Source organism: Lissotriton helveticus, chromosome 5_1, assembly GCF_964261635.1.
Source record: "Lissotriton helveticus chromosome 5_1, aLisHel1.1, whole genome shotgun sequence".
NCBI lineage: Eukaryota > Metazoa > Chordata > Amphibia > Caudata > Salamandridae > Lissotriton > Lissotriton helveticus.
In genome coordinates, this window is record NC_136065.1 from 822,484,272 (window position 1) to 822,496,456 (window position 12,185).

Here is a 12,185-nt window from a genome sequence, read left to right on the forward strand (position 1 = left end):
ATATACAACCTGAGAAGAACAGCCGCTTGACAATAAACTTTTGAAATCAGAAGCTGTAGAATGCAGATAACTCCATCGCTGTCGCTCACTATGTGGCTTCATATATAATGAAATCAGAAAAGACAGAGATGAATGGAATGTGGGAGGAGATTTCTGCAGAAAAGAGTCTTGCCAAGTAATTGTACAGTTTTGTTTGAAAATGCCTTCCCACAGAGAAATAGGATCCTATGAATGCTTAAACGGGGTTGTTCTCCAAGTCAAGAGGAATTGTGTGGGTGAGCCTAGGCCCTGCAAGCAGTCAAATCAAATCAAAGTCTTTCACAGAAATACAGTACCTTGCAGAGTTTGATACCAAAAGTAGAGACATTGTGTAAATTAACATGCTTGATACATACTACTGAAGAAAGAGTTCTCATCTTCATAACATGTCTCTCTATGAAGTACTTCAACACTATACATATAGAAGTCATCTAACTAAAAAAATTGCAGTACTTGGGTGTGATAGTTGTTTGATGAGACACAACAAAGGGAATCTAATTATACACCGAACGCTTAGTATCCAAACCCCAGAGAGAAGAGAGCATTTTTCTACTTGGCACTTTTGCAGTTGTTCAACCCATGGTGTGCTGAATCAGATTTACATGTACACTTAGGGACATATTGACAAGAAACTGGTGCAACCCAGTGTTATGCCAAAATTGGAAATGCTGCGCTCCGACAGTTTCAAAATGCAGGAATGCCCCGTAGTCACAAGAATGCGGTACACTCCTACGTTACCCCTAGCACGGGCGCTAAAAAGCTGTCTAGTGCCAGCACAGACACCCTAGCATAATTTTGCTAGGGTGCCTACACTGCAGAGGCAATTTTTTATGTGCAGGAAGGGACACCTTCCTGCACATAAACAATCTTTACAGGCGATTTTCTCTACCTATGTGTGCTGCAGAATGCAGCACATGTGGAAAGAGCAAAATACGAGGAGGAATAAAACATTCAGCATTTTCGACATCATTTGGCCTACCCTGGGTGATATTTTCAAAAGGATCCCAAAGATTGAAAAGTGTTCTTAATATTTTTTTGTAATATTGTACCAGATATAATAATTTGAGATATATTTTTAACATAGGTTTGTTTACATTATTCTAGGAACTCTAGAAAAGCAACTTATTAATTAATTGTAGTAAGTGCAATGCGTAGTGTCACTTCTTTGTATTGATCTACTGTGTTTTTTTCCCACTCCTCCAGGATGATGCTTCATGCAGACCACCATTTATGGTGAAGAAGTCTGAGTGCTGAGCACAGTAAAAGAGGGAAAATTATATTTTACTTCAATGTAATAAAGTGGTACAGTGTAATAAATGTGTATTGTTATGATTCTGTAATTTTGAAGATTAAATACTAACATATCTTTATGTTATTTTTCAATTGTGGCTGCAGTTGAACTTCGTTAGATATCTCAAAACTTTTTTCTAACACAGACATATTGCTTAAAAGTATCCATGGAGAGTGTTTTTGAACATTAAGTGGTCTTGGCATAGCTTCCCATTAGTTTCTTTTGCCTATTTTGTAAATAAAACTTTCAGTGTAATAGAGCAAATTTACAGTTAGTCACACACCAACTCACTCAATCATTCAGGCACACATTCATGCAGGCACTCGCACAACCAATGACTTAACCATACAGCCTCTCACACAAGCACTCAGTCCTATAGCCACTTACATACCCACTATTTCGCTCATAGAGTAAATCACAACCCCACTCATTCACTCAGACATACACTGACACACCCATTCACTCACCCATATCCCACTCACGCACCCTGTCACTCACTGATACAGCCCCTCATGCACCTACACACTCACATATACAGGCAGTCTCACATGCACTCACTCATCTATGTAGCCATTGACGCACCCACTCACTCACCAATGCAGCCAGTCACACTGCCACTTATCGACGGATTCAGCCATTCACATTTGCACTCATAGCCACATACTCACCTACACAGACACTCCCACTAGCACTCACTGACCCATACAGCCACTCACACAGATACTCTCTCACCCATACAGCCACTCACACATGCAATTACTCACCCATACACCCACTAACACACCCACTCCCTCACACATGCAGCTAGATTCACATCTCTCACGGCAGCTATCCCACATCATAATGTGCTTTACAGGCTTAAGGTACATTTATACCAGATGGTTTATGTTTATTCCATAAGTGTGTGCAACTTATCCGAATTATTATTTTCCGTTGAGATTGAGGGAAACACCTTATTCAAACCACTTTGTTAAGGATACTCCTTTCAATTCACATTTTTACATTACATTTCAATATATAATATGCACTTTTGCAATTCCACCCAAGTGGGCCATTATCCTTCTCCATATTTACATTGTCTTCTACAATAAAGTACAAATGGGCATACCATCAACCCTGGGTGGTAAAATCTGCTCCGCTCGTAGAGTTTGCAGATTTTTGGAAACTCCGCATTTCGTGTAGAACGCAGAGTTACCAAAAACTCCCAGCTCTGCAACTGGTGAGAGTTTTTCTTGTTTGCGTGATCAAAATGCGTTTTCCCGCGCGTGGGAGCGACTTACCGGGATGCCTGCATTCGCCGACGAGATTTCCTATCAGTTCACGTGCATCACGACATTTTGTTACCCGGCCACACAGTCCTGCGAGAGTCTGCGATCGAGGACACGTCATTCGAATGCGCCATCGGACATCTGGCGGAAGTTTTGTGAAGATCGCGATGCCGAACACGCAGAATTTGCAAGCTGGAGAAAAATATCTCTCCAGCAGCATAAAACCTTCTAGAAAATGATGATTTGGATAAAAAAAACTCTACAGATTGACATTCGGCTGTTATATTTTTTGTGCAAGGAGTCCCTTTTCTTTTTTTACTTATTTTTTGAAGAGGAAGGAAGTACCCCAGTGTCTCCAACTACCTTTTCCTGTCCAGCATACTCCTCCCAGTGCTTTATCAGTCTCCTGTTCACTTTTCATTTGAATGGGGCATTGCACCTACATTGTTTTATACTTTTTCATTGTTTTTTTTTCAATGTATTGTGGTGGGTGGCCTGTAGTTTCAGTAGGGGGCCTAGTTGTTTCTTTGTATGTAATTTTTCTTCTATTTTTTTTATTAAAAAAACGTTGCAATGTTCACTACATTTTCTCCAACTTTTGCAATTAATTTGCAACATTTATTTAATTTACTAGCCCAGTAGTCTGCCAATACGCTTTTTTCAGGCAGTAGGCCCAGAGCTACTCATGTGTGCATAAAACAACTGTTTCTGTGGTGTCTGTTGAATTTAAACATCATTTAGGGCATGGATGGCATTGGACTGAATAGCAAAATGTTTTTTAGGGGGGTATTTCACTTTTTTCGTGCCTTTGTTGGATGTGTGTGGCTGGTGTGGTTGTTGTGTAGCTTGCAAACCTTTTTTAGCCCTGTGGCTTTTGGTTTTTGCATTGTTGTAATAAAGCTGTGTTGTTTAGCATACCTCCTTTGTCTGGCCATATAGGCCTGCTTGAGTTCATTGTTTTACATGCCTCCTGTTTGTTGTTGTGTTAGTGACCAACCATGTGCCTGGTGGTGGCCATTTTGTGGTGGTAGATAGTGTGCTGCTTTTTGCATAGGCCTGCATGTCTGTCCTTTGTTCCTCTTGGCTTACTGCTTCTTGTTGTTGTGGCCTGGCCATGTGGCTGGCGGACATTTTGTGAAGCCAGCCAGTGTGCTTTTGCCATAGGCCTGCATTGTCTGTCTTCCCTTTCTTGTTGTTGTGGTGGACTGACCATGTGGCTGACAGCCATTTTGAACAGGTAGCCAGTAAGCTTTTTCCATAGGTCTGCAAGCTTTCTTTGTGGTGGCCATGCCTTGCTCTTGTTGTTGTTTTGCATACAATGTTTTTCTTTTTACCCAGCAAAAAACTGCAAGACAGTTCACTACATTTTCTAATACATTTGCAATATTATTGATTTGAATTGATTCACTATGTGGCCTAGTCTGCCAATAGGTCTTTTACTGTCAGTAGGCCCAGAGCTACTCATGTGTGAATGAAACAGCTGTTTCTGTGGTGTCTGTTGAATTTAAACATCATTTAGGGCATGGATGGCATTGGATTGATTGCAAAATGTGTTTTTTGGGGGTATTTCTATTTTTTTCGTGTGTGTTAAATAAAATGCCTTTACTGGATGTCTGTGGCTGGTGTGGTTGTTGTGTAACTTGCAAACTTTTTTTAGCCCTGTGGAATTTCGTTTTTGCATTGTTGCATGAAAGCTGTGTTGTTTAGCATGCCTCCTTTATTGGCCATATAGTCCTACTTGAGTTAATTGATTTACAGGCCTCCTGCTTGTTGTTGTGTGAGTGACCATGTGGCTGATTGCCATTTTGTAAAATGTTTGTGGTAGTAGTTAGTGTACTGCTTTTGCCATTGGCCTGCATGGCTTTCCTTTGTTCCTCTTGGGTTATTGCTTCCATCCCCATTGTCATCTGCAGCTTCCTGAATGATGCTGCATCCCATGTGATGCACGATTACATTCACAAATCACAATGCCAAACAGGTTCAATTACATTTGTATTTTTGTTTTTGTTCTTCTTCTTTCCTACCCTTTCTGAGTGTACACAGGATACCATGATGAAAGCCCTTGTTGTCAAAGTCTCACAAATGGCTACATTGTTCTTATGTTTTTTTAATAACTAAACTGAGTTAATACAACTTATTAATATGAAATAACACTAACAATTGTGACCACACACTGGTATATATTACATTTGTTTGTTTGTTCAGTAGTAAATTGAACCACAACAATGAATGCTTCATTTCACTGACGTTCTTCTTGCTTCTTTGCATTTAGGTGCATAAAAGAGGAGGAGGCATCACCACCCATTGTACTGCCAGACCGAAATCCTGCTGCGCACGACATCACATTGCATGTGACCACAGATATCTCTTCAACTTGTGCCACTGCGTGCTGCTGACATCTAAAGAAGATGACCCCAAGGAAAGGTACCAGGTCCTCCAGTACCAAGAAAGTTGCCAGTGAGAAGAAGAAGGAAGTGCCTCTTACCACTTCTGGAGTGCTGACCAAATGTTTTTGGGGAAACCAAAAATTGCGCCTGCAGCCACAGTGTCTGGGGTTCAAGCTGGGAGCAGCAGCCCCGCATCAGTGGGCCCACCTCACCAACCTAGGTCCAAGCCCATGTCTGTCGCAGAGGCAACCAGCGAGCAGCGATGTTGAAATTGACTAATTGTTATCGCAAAGTAATAACCAACCAATGCAGGAAACTCAGATAAGTGAAAAACAACAGCCGCAACCTCCGCCCAGAATAGTAGTTGTCCCTCTGGAAGTAGGGGCAGTTCAGGAAATCGAGCTTTCTGCAGAGGAAGAAGAGCAAGCCACTCTTTCAGCAGATCCATTCTCTTCCATATCCCCACAAGTAAAAGGGGGTTAGTCCATTGAGTTCTTCTGCAAGCCCCCTTCTGATGATCTAGATGCCACTTGGAAGCCACCACCTCAGTCTAAAAGTGAGAGAAGCCAAGAGACAAGGCTAGGAAAAAGGAAGGTTCCAGAAAGCCTTGGAGTTATGGAGGTAGATGTACAAGAGGAGGATGATGACAAGGCAGTCATCATGAGCATCACTCCCACCCCAGTGGAGATGGAGACCGACATTACCCCATCCCAAATTGCTGTGAGGGATAAGGCACAGATACCACCAACACAGGTAACACCAACACCACCTCCAGCTTCCATATTTGCATTTTCAAAGGCCCGGCAGCGACCTACATCCAGCACAACCACCACCTCAGTAGAAGTAGGTAGAAGTGACAGTGGTGCACAGCCACAGAGACAAATTCCACGCCCACCCTCCGGTATATCCGAAATTGCAAGTGGCACCTCCAGCAGCGCCAGAAAGTTCACCTCCACAGTTTGGGACTTCTTTTCGGTTAGCAGTAAGGAGGAGAACATTGCTATATGCTCAATTTGTGGACAAGGTGTTAGTATGGGTAGCTTGGTAAAAACTATGGTACCAGAGGCCAAACAACCATTCTGAAAAAACACCACTTGATCCAGTGGGAGGTGCACCTTAGCTGCCAAAAAACTGCACCCATTGCTGTTGGTGGGGATGAAGAAGTAGAAGAAGGTACGATTGCGGTGGAAGGTGAAAAAGAGGGAGACATTTTCTCTGGTACACAAAGTAGACCTGTCCCCAGCAGTGCAGTGGTACCACCCACATCCTCATCAGTCTCAGCAATATCTAAGTGGCACAAGAGTAAGAGTCAGGCTGACACACCAAGGCACCAGAGTACCGCAATGAAAGAAAGTGCAGGGTTGAGATTAACAATATCTGGGTTCAAGAAGTCACCTGCATCTGTGGCACCAGAAAGGAAAAAAATCCAGCCTACCATTCTCGGCATGTTTAGGCAAGAGGGGCAGTACGAACTAAGCATGGGCGTAAAATCCGTGCCGTTCGTGGAATTGGCGGATCTTCTGCAATTTTGCGGTCCGCGAATCTTGCGAAATTGCAGAAAATCCGCAAAATGGTTACAAAGAAATTAACTTCAACTTGGGCACCTGCTGTAACCCTGTAAGTGCTTCCTGAGCGGCGCCTCCAGAGTGGTTGCCTACTTGCAACTATTCTCTGACCCTGCTCTGACCCTCGAAGCAGGGTCAGAGAATAGTTACAAGTATGGCACAATGCTCCAGGCTGTCACAAAAATTAAACCACTACAGGAAGCACAGATAAGGAAGCAGGTGCCGGACTTGAAGCTCAAATTCAGTAACACATTAACCAGCCCCCGGTTGAGGATGGGCAGGTGTGCTTTCTCCCCATAATCTACAGTGGTGAACCAGAGGGTGGCAGTGGTGAACCAGAGGGTGCTGTGATGAACCAGAGGGTGGCAGTGATTAACCACAGGGTGGCAGTGATGAACCAGAGGGTGACAGTGATGAACCAGAGGGTGGCAGTGGTGAACCAGAGGGTCGCAGTGATGAACCAGAGGGTGGCAGTGGTGAACCAGAGGTGTCAGTGGTGAATCAGAGGGTGGCAGTGGTGAACCAGAGGGTGGCAGTGGTGAACCAGAGTGTTATGTGATGAACCAGAGGGTGGCAGTGATGAACCAGAGAGTGGCAGTGATGAACCAGAGGGTGGCAGTGATGACCCAGAGGGTGGCAGTGGTGAACCAGAGGGTGGCAGTGATGAACCAGAGGGTGACAGTGATGAACCAGAGGGTGGCAGTGATGAACCAGAGGGTGGCAGTGGTGAACCAGAGGGTGCTGTGATGAACAAGAGGGTGGCAGTGATGAACCAGAGGGTGACAGTGATGAACCAGAGGGTGGCAGTGGTGAACCAGAGGGTGCTGTGATGAACCAGAGGGTGGCAGTGATGAACCAGAGGATGACAGTGATGAACCAGAGGGTGACAGTGGTGAACCAGAGGGTGGCAGTGGTGAACCAGAGGGTGGCAGTCATGAACCAGAGGGTGGCAGTGGTGAACCAGAGGGTGGCAGTGATGAGCCAGAGGGTGGCAGTGATGAACCTGAGGGTGGCGCTGCTAAACTGCCCAGGAGCCCTGTGGGTGTGAGACCCTGCGCTGCTGAGCTGCCCAGGGGTTGTGAGCCCACATGCTACTGAACTGCCCCGGAGCTCTCTCAGTGTGAAAATAATTTGTGTTCAATTGCCTGGGAGACATCTGGGTGTGAGCACACATTGTGCTAAGTGTCCCCCTGCCCCCAGTACATATATACCTGTACCACACAGCACCATTATGCTCTTGCACCATGAAGTCTGGTGCCTGGATGCTCCTGATCCATGTAGGTGATACCACCATCTGGTGCAGTCAAAATGTAAAGTTATAACTTGCTACACAGCACCAATAAACACGTGTCCCCCCCGGCACCGTTATGCGCATATACCAGGTGTGGAGCACCCGCATGCCACTGCACCCTACTGCCCAGCGCCAGCATATGCCTGTACGGGGCAGTTTAGTATGAGATGGGACATTGTCCAGCAGCAGCAGCTGCATGCGCCTGAACCCAGTGAGCAGGATCAGAATGGCTTTGTACCAACACGTGCAGCAGAGCTATCTTGGACATCTGAAGGATTCTGGGGTCCTGTGCCAAACGTATTTTTGCATCCATGAGTTTCCCGAGCACCATCCCTGTGTAGCTCCTGTGACCAGGAGGCTGATTTCTCCTCACCTGCTGCTCTGCTCGGTCTCTGACCCTTTATAAACAAGATGCATGTGAACTCGCATAGAAACCCCGCCCGTTTGGCCCCATCCACCACACACTAGCGGTATGAAACGTCTTCCCGCCGGTCCCCACTATATTGGCCAGTTCTCTCAAGGGAACTCGGTGCCTTTTGGTGCGCTGGCAAAGTTACAGGCACACGTGGTCACATATTTGTGCAAATGGCACAAAAATCCGCGAGTTTGCGGGAAAATTCGCAAACTCGTGAACTTTTTTTGCAATTTCGCACGAATTCGCGGATTGCGAATTCCCAAATTTCGCCCATACTTAGTACGAACACAACCACCCAACAGCACGTTTGTACAATGCGGAGCTGGCTAAAATGTTAGCACTGGAACTTCTCCCTTTTTCTTTTGTGGAAGGGGTGGGTTTTCTGGAATTTATGACAGCCATCTGCCCAAAATGGAAGGTTCCCAGCCGGTCCTATTTGTCAAAGTTGCTGTTCCAGCACTACATCACCAGGTGCTGGAATTGCTTGGACAAGCTTTGCGGCAGAGTGCTGGTCACAGTATCCACATGACAACAGACATGTGAACCAGTTGCGAAGCCACTGTTTACATGTGCATCACTGCACACTGGATCTCTTTTGTCGGGGTTAGAGAAAAGATATCTGCAGGTGTTGCCATTGCTGAGATTTATAATACCACTTGGACACATGCAACTGTAGCCATGTTCGCCATGGAGAAATCTCATACTGCTGCAAACATTTTGGTAGAGTTTAACAGCAAGGTCCTTGAATAGATGCACCAAAGAGGGCTTAACATTGGTTTTGTTGCCACGGCCAATGTCAGTAATATAGTAAAGGCCATGGGCACTGGTGGCTATTTCAGGGTCATGTGCTTGGCGCACTGCATTAACATCATTGTTCAAGACTTTCTGAAAAAAGAAGACCGAGTTAGCAACTTACTGACCACCTGCAGAAGAATATGAACACATTTCAGCAATTCTTTTAAAGCCTAGAAGCAGCTGATGATCATTCAATGTGAGCATAGACTGCCAGTGAAAGCACTCATTCAGGAGGTGCCAACACATTGGAACTCAATTTATTACATGATTGATCGTCTGTTTGAGCAATACAGACCAATCAATGAATATGTCATGCAAAGACTAGGGGATTGTACTGTGAAAGGCATGACCATGGAGATGGCTCAATGGGGCCTAGTTAAATGCCTGTCAGAGATGCTACTTCCTTTCAAGCTCTTCACACATGAAGTCAGCAAGGCGGACTGTACTATGGGCCAAGATATACCATTGTTGCATAAGCAACGTACGCAGGTGTGGAGGGAAAAAAGAAGGGTATGACTTGGTGGAGAGCTTACCCCTATGCTTAGCTGAAAATACAAGGGTGCAAACTAAGATTGTGTCAGCCAAACATTACATTTCTGCCACAATTCTGGATCCACGGTACAAAGCAGTACTGAACACTAAGACATTAATTCCTTTTTCAGCAGTGGATGTCGACAAGTACAAAACTTGGATAGCTGAGGTAGCCAGTGATTTTGAAAAAGTACGGCTTAGAATTAGAGGCACACTACTCCAGCCCACAACAAGTACTGCAGGGCAGCTGGCGTCAAGTTCAACTTCAGAGCCTGAGGGCAGTGCGTTTGGCTCACAGCAGTCAAAAGAACCATCAACAACAGTAAGAACAGGATCATCAGCCCCAGTAAAATCGGTACAGGAATGGTTTCTATAGCAAGGGTTTGTTAGGTCCAGTGCTGATTCAAAGGCAAAAGAGGCCGAGCAAAGTGGAGCACCCCTGATCATTGAGCAGACAGTCCAGGCCTATCTCGATGACCAAACAGAGGTCTACACTGATCAAAACCCATTGCTGTATTGGTATGGGAAAAGGCACCAATGGCCAGTGCTCAGCAGGCTGGCGATAAACTATCTGGCTTTCCCTGTCACAAGTGTGTCTTCTGACCGTGTTTTCAGTGCTGCTGGTGCCATTGTAACAGTAAAAAGGACCAGTCTCTCACCCAAAAACGTGGAGAGGTTACCATGACCTAAATGAATAGGCACTCTATATCACCGGATTACACAATACCTGAAGCACAGCAAGTAGATGAGGACAGCGACTTAGGTAACGGAAATAGTGTGTTAGATGATGACCTACTTCTGATTGACCCACCAGAGTTTGAGGATAAGCTCTACTTCCCTGACAACTAGACTTTCAACTTGTTACTTTTTTCTTCCTTATTTACTTTTATTATTTGTGTGTATCTCTGTCTTTCTGGTTTGAATCACATTCACAGCAAATCCATCACCACCGTCTTGTCTGTATTGCTATATTGGAGTTGCAGCTGTATGCATTTGGTAAAGAAGTCCACTCTTCCGACTCCTGCTCCATGCTGACTCGCCCCTAAATCCATTTCCCTCAAGCCAGACATTGGATGTAGAATAGTACAAGAAATGTTGCCTTGTTGAGTCCCTCCAAAAGAAGTGGAACACAACTATAGTTATCCTCCTTTCCGAGCCGAGAGGGACTGCCCCTTGACTTAAGATGAGAACAGGTAATGAATGATGGCATGCATTGGACGCTGACTCTGAGTGATTGGTGTTTGTGTTGTTGTTGTTATGCAAGAAGTGTACTAGTATTTAATCTACACACTAAAAGTGACTCAAGTCAATGTTTCCCTTCTGGTTGTTTAATAATAAAGTTTTCCTTCTACTGCAGGCCGATCTATTGCATTTTTGAATATGGAATCTGGACTCACTCGGTGCACTACACCATGATGATGATGACCAGTACTCTTCGCAGTCAGTCAGTCGGATCGGAAATGATTGATGGAATAACTCAGGCGTTTCATGAAGTGGCATAAAACAAAGGTAAACAAGTCAACAACAACCACAGCAGATCTGCATGTCTGTGTAGTGGTGGAGTCGAGTGTAGTGGTTAACATGACTGACAGTGGTGCATTGATTTAGTTACTTGATTTGGAAAATGCAATGTTGCTGTAAATGTGTGCCTGTCTGGCTCACTAAAAATCTACGCTAAGTGGAGGTTGGGTGGGCACCATGGGCCTGCTCTATCCTGTTGCTGTTGTAGGTTAATGCAGGAAGCAGAGTAAAAATGATTTAGCCATGCCGCCTCTGAAAGTGTTTGCACTCCTCCATAATTTATGCATTTTTGTATCCTTGATTTTTCAATATCCCCTTTGTTTTTCCATCTACACTTACAGGCCGGCCTTTACCCTGTGCTAAACAGAGAAAAGCAACTCACACTCACCTACCAATCTGCATCCGCCTGGCAGGCAGTGGCATCCAAGGTTGATGGAGGCAGCGCCCATGGAAGGGAGGACCAAGAGGAATACCGAGATGCAACTCCCCAATTTGACCAGGATAATACAGTAACTTTAGTATCATTCATTACCTTTTAATTAATTTGATTCATTTTTTCTCTTCAATCATTATGACTGTGTGTTGTTGTTATTATGTTTGCTCTTTGCTTATAATTGAACCCTACAGCTATATTTTTATTTTCTTTGCTAGCGCTAATAGGAAGCCCGGTACAACAGAACATAAAATGTATGTAATTTGGGTCTCTCTGAGGGCAGACAGGCACGGCAAATTGCATTATAATAATTAATAATATACTGCTGCCCAGTACTGTCTACTGGTCTAGTTAGTAAGTACTACTTATCATTATTCATTAACCATCAAGTCATCATCATGCATGCATTTCCTTTTTCTCCCTTAACAGATTTATGAATATGATGGTCGTCTGCCAAGATTGTGTGTGTTGTGTTGTCCATGTGTAGTGTTTCTTTGTCGAACCTTTCCCTCTAATACCCCTTCCCAACCATTCATCAAAGCCTAACCCTCTTCCCCTGGGCGGTGTGATTTACATTGAGGTGTGACTAAATTAAATTTACACCAATAATTGATCACACACTTGCTAGGGTGGATGTGGTGAAAGCAAC